This window comes from Hypanus sabinus, chromosome 4, assembly GCF_030144855.1.
Source record: "Hypanus sabinus isolate sHypSab1 chromosome 4, sHypSab1.hap1, whole genome shotgun sequence".
Classification (NCBI taxonomy): Eukaryota; Metazoa; Chordata; class Chondrichthyes; order Myliobatiformes; family Dasyatidae; genus Hypanus; species Hypanus sabinus.
In genome coordinates this window covers 46,607,363-46,625,025 of record NC_082709.1, presented here as the reverse complement: position 1 = coordinate 46,625,025, position 17,663 = coordinate 46,607,363, and the positions used below count along the sequence as shown (strand labels likewise).

At 44.0% G+C, this 17,663-nt stretch overlaps 1 protein-coding gene across 1 annotated transcript in view; it reads right to left on the bottom strand.

Annotated features, from left to right (window-relative positions):
• Positions 1–17,663, bottom strand: part of kcnh3 (potassium voltage-gated channel, subfamily H (eag-related), member 3) — a 604,827-nt gene that overhangs the window by 10,501 nt on the left and 576,663 nt on the right. The window lies entirely within an intron of this gene.

Genomic DNA, 17,663 nt, shown 5'->3' with positions numbered 1-17,663 from the left:
CCTATGAAATTTCATTTATAAATCCCTAATGCTTTTTTTTAACCATTTTTAAAAACTAGTCTCACTTTTAAGATTTGTGCAGATTATCATCAGATCAATAGCCAGATAGAACATTTTTCATTAAAAAATCACCATAATGAAAAAATGAACAGTATATTAAAAAATACAGGTTACCACCTACTAATTAAAGGGCCCAATTCAGACAGCCTACGAGCATAGTGGATAACTGCTAGTAAACTGTAATTCTCATGTGGATCATTGTACAATCCCTGTTTACCAGCTAAAATCAGCTTACTGAAAAAGCAAGTCTACGTTTATTGCAATTGGCTCATTAGCAGGTGTAATGGCTTCTATTTTTACCATCAATGCTTAATTAGTTTTTGCTATACTTGGAAACAGGGCTCTTGCTCCTAATCCCTCATGACTGACAAAGTGCCATGAAACAACCTCAAGCTGTTCTCAGGAGAGCCAGGCTCTCCATTTGTTTTCTATTACTGCTTAACCAGTCATTTTGCACATATGTCACAGAACATCATCTTTCCCTCTTTCTCCCTTCCTCTCTCACTCACACTCACCCTGTCTTGAGCGTATTGTTCCCAATTTATTCTGCTTTGCTTTGGGATGTGTAGAGACAGAAATGAAATAGATTCCAAAGTCTGTAAAATCATCTGTGTGCAAGAAGTTTTGAGGGTGTGCGAAGGAGGCGTCTGTCAATAGTAGAAAGTATTATCTGCATTTTCAAAACAGCTGGAAGATTTTCTCTGCCAATCACCAGCATCTCTGAACAAAACAAACTAATTAAATTTAACTTGACCTGGCAGAGCAAATACTGACCTGGCAAGGTGACAACTGATCAGATTTCAATCCTAGGCCTAGCCTCACGTTTAACATCACTGGTAAAGGCCTCCCCACCACTGAGTACATCTTCATGGAGTGCTGTCGCAGGAAAGCAGCATCCATCATCAAGGACCCGCACCATACAGGCCATCCTCTCTCCTCACAGCTTGCCATCAAGAAGGTGGTACAGGAGTCTTAGGACCCACACCATCATATTAACTCAAACATCAGGTTCTTGAAGCAGAGGGATAAATTCACTCAATTTCACTTGCCCCATCATCTGAATTGTTCCCACAACCTATTAACTCACTTTCAAGGACTCTTCATCTCATGTTCTCAATGTTTATTGCACATTAATTTATTATTTTTTCTCTTTCTTATTGTGCTTGTGCAGTTTTTTTTTTGCATGTTAGATGTTTGTCTGTCCTGTTGGTTGTGGTCTTCTATTGATTCTATTGTATTTCTTGTATATACTGAATGTGGTGAACTATGTGCCTGTCTGGACACGCCCCCTTCTGACTGCTCCTGTGGCTCCTCCCACAGGCCCCTGTATAAAGGCGATCGAGGTCTGATCCTCTGCCTCATTCTCCAGGATGTAATATGATGGTCACTTACTGCTGGTTCCTTCTTCAGTCAATAAAAGCCGATATCTCGCCTTACGTCTCAGAGTGAGTTATTGATGGTACATCAATTTTATTGACTGAGAGTTTTAAAACATGGAAACCGTTTTACGTCCGGAAAGGTTGGATTTGGACCCTCAAGACCCTGAAGCAGCTCTTGCTTTTGAACACTGGCTTGCTTGCTTCCAATCATACTTGGCGGAGCTTCGTGCAACTGACCCTGCCGTTATGTACAGAATTCTCCTCTCTAGGGTCACCCCAAAAGTTTATTCCATTATCCGGGACCTGCCGACCTACGAAGGGGCACTGGACGCCCTCAAAAGACAGTACCTGCGGCCGGTGAACACCGTCTACGCAAGACATCGTTTAGCTACCTGGCGACAGCGGCCTGGAGAATTGAGCGCTGAGTTTCTCCGAGCACTACAGACACTCGTCCGAGCTTGTGACTGCAAGACGCTCACGGCAGAACAACATGCGGAGCTGCTAGTGCAAGACACCTTTGTGACGGGACTGAGGTCTGTGTACATGCACCAGCGGCTGCTGGAACACTTTGATCTTACCTTACGCTCAGCGATTGAGACGGCCAACGCTCTGGAATCTGCGCTGCACTACGCCGATGCTGTCCAGTCGCGCGATTCCCTGCCAGTTCTGTGGACGCCTCAGACCCCGCCACCGCTGGCTCCCGCGAGCGAAATCGCCGCTGCCAGTCGCGATTCCACGAGCTCCCCGAACTCGACCACGGCGGTGGCCCGTCAGAAGCCTGTGCTTTGTTATTTCTGTGGCCACAAAATGCACCCTCGAAAATGCTGCCCAGCGTGAGAAGCGACCTGCTCCAGCTGCGGAAAGTGGGGCCATTTCGCCAAGGTCTGTAAGTCTAAACTGTGAGCGGAGTGCAGCGCTGTGGGTGAAATGTGGGGGATGCCATCTTGCATGCCCGGATGTGGACGGCCATCTTTGTCGATGTCAGCACGCCCTGCCCCCGACCCTCCGATGCTTACCGGGTATCCCAGATGTGGGCGGCCATCTTTATCGATGTCAGCATGCCCCGCCCCCGACCCTCCGATGCTTACCGGGTACCCCGGATGTGGGCGGCCATCTTTGTCGGCGTCAGCACACCCCGCCCCCGACCCTCAGATGCTGACCGGGTACCCCGGATGTGAGCGGCCATCTTTGTCGGCATCAGCATGCCCCGCCCCCGACCCTCCGATGCTTACCGGGTACCCCAGATGTGAGCGGCCATCTTTGTCGACGTCAGCATGCCCCGCCCCCGGCCCTCCGATGCTTACCGGGTACCCCGACGGCGATTCAATTCTGGCCACTGTGACTCTCGACCAAAGCGCCCCACACCAGCTTGCAAGGTCCATGATGGGTGGAGGGGCACAGGACTAGATGCCTGTTTGACATGGGCAGCACTAAGAGTTTCATTCACCCAGACACAGTGCAACGCTGCGGACTCGCAACATGGCCAGTAAGTCAGAAGATCCATTTGGTTTCTGGGTCGCATTCCACAGACATCCGGGTGGGTTGTGTAGCGACATTGGTGGTTCAAGGCACAGAATATCGGAACTTTGAGCTCCTGGTCATGCCTAATCTGTGCGCACCTGTGCTATTGGGGCTGGACTTCCAGAGCCATCTTGAAAGTGTGACTATGGTATATGACGGGCCCCTCCCACCATTCACTGTCCAGAATCCTCAGTTCTGTGGGACTTCATCACCACTGACCACACACACACAGCAACACACACATCCCATCCAACACGACAGCTGCGCTACCGACACCACTTGCAGTCTCTCCACTCTCAAGGTCCCTCCCCCACCGCTGTTCGCCAACCTGACCCCGACTGTAAACCGGTGGCGACTAAAAGCAGGAGGTACAGTGTGGGGGACAGGGCCTTCATTCAGTCAGAGGTGCAGTGGCTGCTCAGGGAGGGGATCATTGAGCCAAGCACAAGCCCTTGGAGGGCCCAGGTGGTCGGATGGTGGCCCCATCCCCCCCCCCACGAACTCCTATTCTCTTTTCCCAGGAAGTCTGTCACTGGGACCACTCTACCAGTTTGGCTGATGTCCCCGGGGCCAGTGCTGCTCCGGAAACATGTGAGGAGCAATAAATACTCCCCGCTGGTCGAGAGGGTTCACCTTCTGCATGCGAACCCCCAGTATGCTTAAGTGGTCTTACCTGATGGGCGGGAGGGCACGGTCTCCATCCGCAACCTGGCGCCCGCAGGTGCAGCAGACCACTACCCTGAACCCTGTACCCGAGGTGACACTGCACTCCCCAGGCCCTACATGGACTCCTCATGACACTTATATACCAGGTGCCTCGCACATGCATGAGCTGGAACCAGCACAACCTCCGTCTCCTGTGCAATCACCAATGTTGCCGGCATCGGTGCAATCACAGCCTGTGCTACGTAGATCGCAGCGACAGGTTCGACCACCTGATAGACTTGACCTGTAAGAAAATTCGCCACATGGGGACTCTCAAACAAAGGGGGGGTGAATGTGGTGAACTATGTGCCTGTCTGGACACGCCCCCATCTGACTGCTCCTGTGGCTCCTCCCACAGGCCCCTGTATAAAGGCGATCGAGGTCTGATCCTCTGCCTCATTCTCCAGGATGTAATATGATGGTCACTCACTGCTGGTTCCTTCTACCAGTCAATAAAAGCCGATATCTCGCCTTTACGTCTCAGAGTGAGTTATTGATGGTGCATCACTGAGTATGCCCACAAGAAAATAAATCTCTCAGTTTCCGGTGATGTCATCATTGAGAATGGCAGCTTAAGTCACTAGCTCCTCCGGAAAAACGCATATTAAGCCCCGTTAACCCATCAAATATAGTATTTTTTGAAAAATATTTGAACTGAAAAGAGGAGCAAGAATGGGGAAAAAGAATGGAAATAAAAAAAGCGACACTGCGGAGCCTGTGGTGGAGAGGAATGCAGTCCTACCCGACTGCGTGCTAGCGAGGTGGACGCTGGGCCTTGTTAAGGCGAAGTGGCGAATATGATTGAAATCCTGAAAGAGATAAGGGAGTTCCAGAAAGATATAAAGCAGCAGCTACATGATATTAAGTCAGAGCTTGCCAACGTCAATCAAAAAATAGCGGTGGCAGAGACTCAAATTGAGAAGGTGGAAGATCGTGTTCAAAACGTTGAACGAATACTGAGTAAGACGATAAAAATATTAAATCACCAAGAAGGTAAACTGCTTGACCTGGAGGGAAGATCACGGCGGAAAAATATCAGAATATACACTTTCCCAAAGGAGCGGAGGGCTTATATATGACGGAGTTTGTTGGAAAGTTGCTGCGGGACACGTTGGAACTTCCCTCGTCTATGGAGCTGGAAATCGGGAGAACACATCATGCGCTAGTCCCGAAACCTACCCGGGATAAGCCACGCTCAATAATAATCAAATTCCTTTGGTACATTACCAAGGCGGAGATTCTATGAAGGGCCTGAGGTAAGAAGAGGGTGTTTTTAGGTGATACATTAATATATTTCAACCAAGATTACCCCCCCCCCCGCGGTCCTGCAGAAACGTAAACAATACTCTGAAGCAAAGTGAGTACTAAAGCAAAAAAGATTAGATTTCAAACTCCGTACCCAGCTAACTTTGAGTGTTTTATGAAGATGGGACACGGTTGTACCAGACAGTGGAAGAGGCGACTACAGACATGAAGGCCAGAGGGTTGCCCTTCAGCATGATCAAACAGAGGGAAAGCCTGGCAGAGGAATTATCCTGCTCCGCTTGGGAAATAGTGCGAGAATTGAGAAGGAGGAGATTGGAGGAGGCTGAGAGAAGTATATCAGAAAGAGACCGGGAGTTTTCCAAAGACAGTCCTCACACCCTCCAGAAGAGCCATAAGGTTTGACTAACTTTAAAAATGTTGAAAAGCTAAACGGAAGCAAAAGTAGACAGTGATACACCTATCTCAAGAAATACTTATTATAATAAGTGTACATATATGTAATATATATGTATATATGTGTGTGTGTGTGTGTGTGTGTTTATATATATAAAGGAGTACACAGGGAAATCTTTTGTGTAATGGATTTGTTCAATGACTTTTATGAATATTGCAATGGGGGCCCTCAACTCACAAGTAGGAGGGGTTATCCCCCACAGCTAGACATTTCCTCTAGCTGTATGCAGGGTCATCTACTAGAGACCTCAGCCTTGGAATCACACGTTCGTTGCCATTTTTGTTATTACTTGCGTTTCTCGGTTCTTATTTGTTTAGGGAGTAGATCAATTAAATTTTATTCTGCTAATTTCAATGATACATTGACAGATAAATACAGATGGCTAAGGACAAGGTAAAATTCATTTCTTTTAATGTCAATGGGCTATTAAATCCAATCAAATGTAATAGAATTTTATCCAAAATGAAAAAAAGAACAAGCCCGTGTAGTATATTTACAGGAAACTCATTTAAGTGATAATGAGCATAAAAAACTAAAGAGATTGGTCTTCACTAATTTGTTTTTCTCCTCATATAAATTAGGACATAGGAGAGGAGTTGCTATTCTTATCTCAAGTAAGCTATATTTTGAAGAAATATTCAAAATGAGAGATAAAGAGGGCAGATATATGTTGGTAAGGGGGAATATAGATGGAAATTCAGTTACTCTATTGAATATATGTGCACCCCCGGGAAGTGATATTGGTTTCTTTCAGAAAATTACTGATATTATTGTAACGGAAACAAAAGGTCTCCTGATATGTAGGGGAGACTTAAATTTACAATTACAACCAAACTTAGACTCTTCCAATAGAAAAACCTATGAAACAAAATCTTTACATAAGAAAGCTGATACATTTTTTGAGGATGTTGTTTTAATTGATATATGGAGGGACCTTTTCCTGACAGAAGGGATTACACTCATTATTCTGCTTCCCATTCTGTATATACAAGAATAGACTATTTCATAACATTTGGAAAAGACAAAGACAAAATAAACACCTGTGGAATTGGGACAATAGATGTAAGTGACCATGCATCTATATATTTCTCTGTTGATTTTGACCTACAACCAAAGAATACTATTTGGAAATTAAATTCAAGTCTACTCAATGATCCGTACTTTAAGGAACAAATTAAAAAAGAAATTGGTCTCTACTTAGAATTTAATGATAATGGAGAGGTTTCACCTTCCATTTTATGGGATACTCTGAAGGCTGTCTTAAGAGGGAAAATTATAGCGAAATCTTCATATAAGAAAAAAATAAGGAATAAAGCATTAGAGGAATTACAAAGTAGGCTGAAGGAACTAGAGAAAAAACACGAATTGAATTTGGCACAGGATACATTAGGGGAAATTAAAAGAATTAAGAATTAAATTAATAGTTTGGCTATGCAAGAAATCAGGAAAAATTTAATGTTTCTGAAACAGAGACATTATGAAAGTGGATCAAACTCTATGAAAATACTGACGTGGAAACTGAGATAGCAGAAAATACAATTCATAGAATTAGGGACCCAAGAATGAAAATGATAAAAAATAAGCTAAGTGAAATTCAAGAAGTTTTTGAAGTGTTTTTAAAAACTCTATGTTCCAAAGTTACAGGGGGAAGCATAACCCAATTGACACCTTCTTGAATTCTCTAGAGTTACCCACTTTACGCAAAGAACAAAATAGAACGATGACTGCTGACATAACTGAAGTTGAATTAAAAAATGGAATTACTAGGCTTAAATTAAGCAAGTCACCAGGATCTGATGGGTATACTGCAGAGTGGTACAAAGAATTTAAAAATAAGTTAATTCCTGTTTTACTCCCCACACTGAACTGGGCTCTAAAAAAGGCCCAAATGCCACCCAGTTGGAAGGAAGGGATAATCTCAGCTATACCGAAAGAAGGCAAGGATAAAATGAAATGCAGGTCATTTAGACCAATATCCGTTCTTAATGTAGATGATAGATTCTTTAAATCCATCATGGCCAAATGATTAGAGGAGTTTCTACCCATACTGATATGACACGATCAGACAGGTTTTATACGACAACACCAGACACAAGACAATATACAAAGGACACTTCACATAAAATCAAAGAAATAGTGATAAGTGTGGACACAGAAAAGGCATTTGATTGGGTTAATTGGAATTTTCTTTACGGAGTTTTACATAGATTTGGTTCCCAAGACACAATTATTAAAATTATACAGACATGATATGACAATCCTACTGCTAGGATTAAAATCAATGGATATTTATCAAATAGTCTTACCCTAGAAAGGGGCACGAGACAGGGTTGTGCATGGTCACCACTACTCTTCGCATTATATCTGGAACCATTAGCTCAATACATCAGACAAAATAAAGATATCAGGGAAATTACTGTTAAAGGGACTGAGCATAAATTGCCTTGATATGTGGATGACATTTTGATCTATCTAGGGCAACCAACATACTCTTTACCTAAATTGATGCAATCCTTTGAACAATATGGTCAATTATCAGGATACAAGATCAACATAGATAAAACCCAATTACTTTCATATTACTATAGCCCACCAAGAGAAATTGAAAGTAGATACCCCTGGGCATGGCACACAGAGTATTTCAAATATTTGGGCATCATTATGCCAAAAGATTCAGCAAAATTATCAGAATGTAATTATCAGCCAATATATAAAAAATTAAGGAAAATATGGCAAGATGGAACCTGATTCCTTTATTCAGTCTCAGTTCAAGGAATGTACTGCCCACACTATTATACCTCTTTCAGACCCTACCAACAGAGATTAATCAAAATCAATTCAATGAATAGAACAAGATGTTATCAAGGTATCGCAAGTGAATCTGCAGATGCTGGAAATAAATAAAAACACAAAATGCTGGCAGAACTCAGCAGGCCAGACAGCATCTATGGGAGGAGGTAGTGACGACGTTTTGGGCCGAAACCCTTCATCAGGAGTGAAGTAACATGGGATGGTCGAGGGGGGATAAGAAGTGAGGGGAGGGATGAAGTAGAGAGCTGGGAAGTGATAGGCTGGAGGGAAATGGGCTGGAGGAAGGTGGTGAGTTATGGGAAATAAAAGAGAAAGAAAGGTAGGGCTGGGGGGAGATTATAGTGGGGGGGGGGAGAGAAGAGAGAGAAAGAGAACCAGACTAAAATTATAGATAGGGATGGGGTAAGGGGGGGCAGGGATATCAACGGAGGTCAGTGAGTTGGATGTTCATGCCGACAGGTAGGAGGCTACCTATGTGGGAGATAAGGTGTTGCTCCATCAACCTGCGTGTGGCCTCATCGTGACGGTAGACATATCGGAGTGGGAGTGGTCTGTGGAATTGAAGTGTGTGGCCACAGGGAGATCCGCCGCAGACTGGGAGACCGTTTCGCCAAACACCGGCCCTCAGTCCTCCAGCAGTGGCGGGATTGAAGTGTGTGGCCACTATTAACAATATGGAGGTATCAATGGAAGTGTACCAGTTCACAGAAATGGAGGGAGTTTGGATGGAAAAACTTGATAAGATATTTTATTACACCCTCTCAGAAATCCCATTATGATAGTAACCTCTCTGTTTGCTGGAGAAATTGTGGAAATCAAAATGCAAATCATTATCATATTTTTGGGACTGCCCTGTTATCAAAAACTATTGGAGGGGGGATACACAATGCCCTACAAGACATCTTTAAATGTGAAATACACTTGGAGAGTAAGACCATATATTTTGGGTATATACCTCAAGAATGGTTGAAAAGAGATAAATATTTAATGAATATACTATTGGTGGCTGGTAAAAAGTCTCTTATTAGGAAATGGTTATCACAGGAGAGCCCAACTTTAAATACATGGATGGAAATTACTACGGACATTTACAAAATGGAGAAGATGACAGCATCTGTTAATCATAAGCTGGAACAATTTGATTCATACTGGGAAAAATGGTTTAACTACATAACACATCATAGGCCTGATTTTATTCTCAAAAATCAATGAATCTGTTGTAAAAAAAAATCACTCCCTACTTGTACATAGTTCTTTCCTTTTGTTTGTTTTTTCTTTCCACTCTTTTCTATAAGTGTATACCTCAGATAAATACTTTTTGGAGGTTTGTGATATATATGTACAATGTCTGAAATACATCTTATGGAAATGTTTGATGATGAACTTCAATAAAAAAATAAATTACAAAAAAATTTCAGAGTTGTATATGGTAACATATATGTACTTTGATAATAAATTTACTTTGAACTTTAAAGAAGAGCAGTAATAGGTCACTTGGCCCTTCAAGCTTGCCCTGATATCTAACATATTCAACTATGACTGAGCTATGACAGCCTCTTCTGTGTTAGTTCCTCTTTATCCTCCATTTCTCAATCTTGAGGGTTTCCTCCAGGCACTCAAGTTTCCTCCCACATTCCAAAGGTTAGGTTTAGTAGGTTGTGAGCATGTTACTATGTTGTATGGTAACACATGCAGGCTGCCCCAACACATACTCAGACAATGTACTGTTATGAATGTACCACAGCTCTGAGGGGCTGAAGGGGCGGGAGCAGCCCCCTCCTTCCGGAGAATCGTAAGAGCACTATTAATTCGGGTCTCGGACCCAGGCAAATGAGAGACAATGTAATGGTTTTGGCCATGGCTCTTAGAGACACCTGTGCTGAGGGCATGACCCTGCTACGTGACAGCTATCACGGATATGGACACCCTCGGGCAATGTGGAGGTGGGGATTGCATCACCCTACTTTGATGGACATCTACAACTCTGCAAGTCAAGATAAAAGGGGACTGCAGAAGGCGGTACCCCAGAGAGACGCACCAGAAGGACTCGATCGCTCAACGCTCCCGTGATAGCTGGAAGCCAGTCAAAAGCCACGTGCGCTCCGTAACTTCTCTGCCTGGGGAGCGGGTGGCTGAGAATACCGAGAAGGACTTCAAACTAATAACAGGGAAACAACGCTCCCCTGATTCAATGGAGTTGCTTCGTCAAAGACCCGGGCAAGTTTTGTTGTTTCTCCTCACTCTCTCTGAAACACGTGAAACCCTGCGATTCCCCAAAAAGACTGAAGCCTGCAGACTTCTGAGTGACTTTTATATTTCCAATGGACAATCTATTATCCCCTAGACAACAGTCAAGATTATTTCTTAATGATGATTATTGCTATACCCGCGCTTTAGATTGAGTTTTGCCAATGTATATGTTCTGAATGTTTGTATTAACCTTACTTTTGTGCCCCCCTTTATAAATAAAACCGTTCGAAAATAGTGCCATCAGACTCCAACGGACCCCTCTATCTTTGCTGGTGAGTTATCCAGTTACGGGATAAGTAACAGTATATATGACAAATAAAGCTGATCTTTAGATATTTACCTCCAACTTAAATATATTCAATGATCTACCAGCCCCCCCCCCACCTCCGCTCAGGGACAGAGAATGCCAGAGATTCACTACCTTTTGGATGAAGAAGCTTCTACACACCTTTGTTTTAAATGATTGGCCTCTTATTTTAAAACCGCACTTCCTTGCTTGTGACTTTCCCACAAGTGAAGACTCTGTTAAGCCAATTTAGATCTCATATTTACATAAAAACTTTGGTCCCCTTTGCACACCCAACCACAGTGGTCCCTGGTCTCACACTTAAGCACACCAGTCCCCTGTACACACCCAACTACACCACTCCCCAGCACATAGCTGTAACACCCAGGAATAGAATTAGATCATTCGGCCCATCATGACTGCTCCGTCATTCCATCATGGCCCATTTATTATCCCTCTCACCCCCATTTTCCTGCCTTTTCCCATTAACCTTTGATGTCCTGATTAATTAAGAACTTATCTACCTTTGCCTTAAATATACCCAATAACTTGGCCTGCACAGCCTTCTGTGGCAAGGAGTTCCACAGATTAACCACCCTCTTGCTAAATAAATTTTTCTCACATCTGTTCCAAAATAGAATGTCCCTCAATTCTGAGGCACAGCCCTCTGGTCCTAAACTCCCCCACCACCCCATAGGAAAAATCCTGTCCACTCTATCCAGACTTTGCAATATTCGATAGGTTTCAATGAAATCCCCTCTTATAATTCCAAACTCCATTAAGTACCTGAACCTTCTGTGGCCTCTCTCCAATGCCAGCACATCCTTTCTTAGATAAGGGGCCCAAAACTGCTCACAATACTCTGAGTGTGGTCTGACCAATGTCTTATAAAACATCAGCATTACATCCTTGCTTTCGTACTCTAGTCCTCTCTAAATGAACGCTAGCATTGCATTTGCCTTTTTTTTTAACCACCACCTCAACCTGCAAGTTAACTTTTAGGGAACCCTGTACGAGGACCCCCAAGTCCCTCTGTTCCTCTGATTTTTAAATTTTCTCCCAATTTATGAAATAGTCTAATGCATAGGTGTCAAACTCAAGGCCCACAGGCCATATCCGGCCCGCGAGATCATTTTAGATAGATCTATTATTTTAATTATTAATGGCCCGGCGATATGAAGCCTATGATTGTAAGTTAATACCAATCATAAAAATAATGCTTGCTCAGCAGTCTTCTTCATAAGAAACGGAATTTGAGAAGTGAAACACTTTGTAGTTATAGCAGAGACTGAGACACATGACAGCAGGCTGAAAAAACGGAGGCAATGAAAGCTGCGTTCGCACGTGCCCGACTGATCCGGCCCGCATGAAGCTGCATTTTGCCCAATCCGGCCCGTGACCTAAAATGAGTTTGACACCCCTGGTCTAATGACTTTATTCCTTCTGCCAAAGTGCATAACCATGCACTTTCCTACATTATATGCCATCTGCCACTTCTTTGCCCATTCCCCTAATCTGTCCAAGTCCTTCTGCAGACAACCTGCTTGCTCAACACTTCCTGCCCCTCTAACTATCTTCATATAATTTGTAAACCTGGCTACAAAGCCATTAATTCCTTCATCCATATCATTGCCATACAATGTGAAAAGAAGCAGTCCCAACACCAACCCCTATGGTACACAACTAGTTACCAGCTGCCAACCCGAAAAGGCCTACTTTATTCCCACTCTTTTCTTCCTGCTAGTCAGCCAATCTTCTATCCATTTTAGCACCTTTCCTGTAATACCATGGGCTCTTATAATGTTAAGCAGCCTCAAGGCCTTCTGAAAATCCAAACAAACAACATCCTTTGTCAATCCTGCCTGTTACTTTCTCAAAGAATTCCAGCAGATTTGTCAGGTAAGATTTCCCCTGAAGGAAACCATGCAGAATTTGGCCTATTTTACCATGTACCCTGAAACCTTATCCTTAATAATAGACTCCAATATCTTTCCAATCACTGAAGTCAGGCTAATGGGTCTATAATTTTGTTTCTTTTGCCTGCCTCCCTTCTTAAAGAGTCGAGTAACATTTGCAATTTCCAGTCCCCCAGAACCATCCCAGAACTAGTTATTCTCGAAAGATCATTACTAATGCCTCCACAATCTCTTCAGCTACCTCTTTCATAACCCTGGGGTGTAGGCCATCTGGTCCAGGTGACTGATCTACCTTCTATCCTTTCAACTTTCCAGTCATCTTCTCCTTAGTGACTATACTCTCTTCTGTTCCCTGACTGTCTCGCAATTCTGGCATTATGTTAGTATCTTCTACAGTGACGACTGATGCAAAATACTTAAGTTCCTCTGCTGTTCTTTGTCCCCTATAACTACCTCTCCAGTGTCATTTTCCAGCGGACCGATATCCACTCTTTTACTCCTTATATATCTGAAAAATGGGATTGTACACTCTTTATATTATTGGCTTCATATTTCATCTTCTTGATTCTTGGCTTCTTTGGTTGCCTTCTGTTGGTTTTTAAAAGTTTCCTAATCCTCTACCTTCCCACTAATTTTTGCTTTCTTATATGCCCCCTCTTTTGCACATCCAAAGCATGGTTCTCAGTCCCATACTTAACCACACTGGTCTTCTCTGCACTGCCAACCACATCAGACCCTGGACCACACCTAACCATTCTGGTCTCCTACCAACAAAATATCAAGCTGCTGGAGTTTCCAGGTAGAAGTTCCCTGGCCCGTGATAATGTCTGTCACTGCGCACAAACATCTCATGCAGTCAAGGAGTAAGTGGCGTATTGAAATATTGTACAATTTCACTCTTACAAGAAAGTTATGTACACCAGAAAATTATCAACTTTTTGAGGGGTTTGTGTGCACGCACAATGCTTCTGGTAACTACAGGATCAAATGGTGTGAGCACTAATATTGGCATTTGGGCACATAGTGTTTGATGGAGGGTGGCAGGACAAATGCTAAAATGGGGAGCAAGTTCACCTCAGTGAGCTGCTAGTCAGTGGACTCTGGCTGCTGGAAGGACTAGGAATCTTCCAGTTGCTTCGCTTGCCAGAGTCTTTAGCGCTGTCACACTGTTTTTGCTTGAGTTTCGCATCCAAGTATGGATTACAAAGTCACGGTAAATGGAGGAAACTGCTGTAACACAGCATGAGTACAAGGTCATTGGGATGTACCGCTGGAATCTTTTGGACCCGATCAGGCAGCAGGATCTTTTTTTTTACTGAGAACATTAGAAAGCTGGAGATCTAAATTTGTTTGCGGAGCAATTCAGATTTAGGGCATACTCCTGAGAGGAACTATGAGCTAAGTGTGCAGTTCAGTCCCATCTAGGAGGCACATCTAATTTAACAATGTGAGAGCAAAATAAAAGGCATTGGTTATTTTGTCCAGAATGAGTTTGTTCATTCCCCAGACTGTGTCCAATTTGATCCATCATAAAGTGTGTACAATTTACTTGAGCTTGACTGGATCAACCTGCATCTGTACTGCAACGGCTTGGTCAAAGGCACCACCACATCTGGAGCACAACCCTTCAGTGTTACAGCCAAGAGACTGCCTAGTACTGTTGCCATAAAGGATTATCCATTCAGCATTTCCAGCTGAACATCGCTGACAACGTTTCACCCTTGTTTGTAGCACTTTCGTGCTGTGCCCTGCCATTATTGTGGAGGAGACAATTCTTGGAGATATCCCATCTTATTAATCTATTCAAGTCATCTATTGTCATTTAACTATATACATGTATATAACATATATAGAAATGAGACAACATTTCTTTGAACAAGGGTGTAAAGCACAGTAGTACATATAACCCACGTAACACATATAACACACAATAGTTTATGAAGGTAAGGATAAAATCTACAGATGAATCACAAATAAATAACAAACTGAAGTGCATCAATTAAATATTATAAGGTAGGGAACAGATTACGGCTGGGCAATCTAGAAGACCGTGTGAGGAATCTGGAGCAGCAGCTGGATGACCTTCGACTCATAAGGGAAAATGAGGCAATCCCAGATGAGAGCTACAGGGAGGTAGTCACACCTAGGCTGCTGGAAGCAGGTCGTTGGGTGACAGTCCGAGGGGGGAAAGCGAAGGAGAGTAGACAGGTAGTGCAGATCACCCCTGTAGCCATTCCCCTGAATAATAAGTTTACCGTCCTGGATGCTGTTGGCGAGGACGACTGACCAGCTGTGAGCCACGGTGGCAGGGCCTCTGGCACTGAGTCTGACCCTGTGGTGCAGAAGGATGGGACGGAGAAGAGGAGAGCTGTCATCATTGGAGACTCTATAGTCAGGGGAGCAGACAGGAGATTTTGTGGACGTAAGAAGGACACCCGCATGGTTTATTGCCTCCTGGGTGCCAGGGTCCAGGATGTCTCTGACCAGGTGCATGATATCCTGGTACGAGAAGGAAAGGCAAACAGATAGTCTGGGTCAGAAAGAAGTCCTGATACATGTTGGTAGCAACGACATAGGCAGGAAGAGGGATGAGGTCCTGAAGTGTGAGTTTTGGGAACTAGGAAGAAGGCGGAAGAACAGGACCTCAAGGGTGGTGTTCTCAGGATTGCTGCCAGTGCTACATGATAGTGATGGTAAGAATTGGAGGAGATGGCAGTTGAATGCGTGACTGAGGAGTTGGTGCAGGGGGCAGGGTTTTAGATTTTTGGATCATTGAGATCTCTTCTGGGGAAGGTGGGACCTGTACAGATTGGATGGTTTGTACTTGAACTTGAGGGGGAGCAATATCCTTGCAGGTAGGTTTGCTAGCACGGTTCGGGAGGGTTTAAACTAATTTGCAAGGGGGTTGAGACCCAGAGCGATAGAGCAGTGAAAGAAATGCATGGAGTAAAGCCAGATCTAACATATAGAGAGGCTTTGAGGAAAGAGAAGCAGGATAAAGGATATAAAGGTAGTAAGGTAGAAGGGCTAAAGTGTGTGTACTTCAATGCAAGAAGCATCAGGAACAAAGGTTATGAACTGAGAGCTTGGATACATACATGGAATTATGATGTAGTGGCCATTACAGAGACTTGACTGGCACCAGGGCAGGAATGGATTCTCAATATTCCTGGATTTCAATGCATTAAAAGGGATAGAGAGGGGGGAAAAAGGGGAGGAGGGGTGGCATTACTGGTCAGGGATACTATTACAGCTACAGAAAGGGTGGATAATGTAGCAGGATCCTCTTTTGAGTCAGTATAGGTGGAAGTCAGGAACAGGAAGGGAGCAGGTACTCTATTGGGGGTATTCTGTAGGCCCCCTGGTAGCAGCAGAGATACCATGGAGCAGATTGGATGGCAGATTTTGGAAAGGTGCAAAAATAACAGGGTTGTTATCATGGGTGACTTTAACTTCCCTAATATTGATTGGCACCTGATTAGTTCCAAGGGTTTAGATGGGGCAGAGTTTGTTAAGTGTGTCCAGGACAGATTCCTGTCACAGTATGTTGACAGGCCAACTGGGGGAATGCCATGCTAGATCTAGTATTGGGTAACAAACCGGGTCAGGTCACAGATCTCTCAGTGGGTGAGCATCTGGGGGACAGTGACCACCACTCCCTGACCTTTAGCATTATCATGGAAAAGGATAGAGTCAGAGAGGACAGGAAAACTTTTAATTGGGGAAGGGCAAATTATGAGGCTATAAGGCTAGAACTTGCGGGTGTGAATTGCGATGATGTTTTTGCAGGGAAATGTACTATGGACATGTGGTCGATGTTTAAGGATCTCTTGCAGGATGTTAGGGATAAATTTGTCCCGGTGAGGAAGATAAAGAATGGCAGGGTGAAGGAACCATGGGTGACGTGAGGTGGGAAACCTAGTCAAGTGGAAGAAGACAGCATACATGAGGTTTAGGAAGCAAAGATCAGATGGGTCTATTGAGGAATATAGGGTAGCAAGAAAGGAGCTTAAGAAGGGGCTGAGAAGAGCAAGAAGGGGACATGAGAAGGCCTTGGCGAGTAAGGTAAAGGAAAACCCCAAGGCATTCATCAATTATGTGAAAAACAAAAGGATGACAGGAGTGAAAGTAAGACCGATTAGAGATAGAAGTGGGAAGATGTGCCTGGAGGCTGTGGAAGTGAGTGAGGTCCTCAATGAATACTTCTCTTCGGTATTCACCAATGAGAGGGAACTTGATGACGGTGAGGACAATATGAGTGAAGTTGATGTTCTGGAGCATGTTGATATTAAGGGAGAGGAGGTGTTGGAGTTGTTAAAATACAGTAGGACGGATAAGTCCCAGGGGCCTGATGGAATATTCCGAAGGCTGCTCCATGAGGTGAGGGAAGAGATTGCTGAGCCTCTGGCTAGGATCTTTATGTCCTCGTTGTCCACGGGAATGGTACTGGAGGGAGGCAAATGTTGTCCCATTGTTCAAAAAAGATAGTAGGGATAGTCTGGGTAATTATAGACCTGTGAGCCTTATGACTGTGGTGGGAAAGCTGTTGGAAAAGATTCCTAGAGATAGGATCTATGGGCATTTAGAGAATCATGGTCTGATCAGGGAAAGTCAGCATGGCTTTGTGAAGGGCAGATTGTGCCTAACAAGCCTGATAGAGTTCTTTGAGGAGGTGACCAGGCATATAGATGAGGGTAGTGCAGTGGATGTGATCTACATGGATTTTAGTAAGGCATTTGACAAGGTTCCACATGGTAGGTTTATTCAGAAAGTCAGAAGGCATGGGATCCAGGGAAGTTTGGCCAGGTGGATTCAGAATTGGCTTGCCTGCAGAAGGCAGAGGGCTGTGGTGGAGGGAGTACTTTGAGATTGGAGGGTTGTGACTAGTGCTGTCCCACAAGGATCTGTTCTGGGACCTCTACGTTTCGTGATTTTTATTAATGACCTGGATGTGGGGATAGAAGGGTGGATTGGCAAGTTTGCAGACGACACAAAGGTTGGTGGTGTTGTAGATT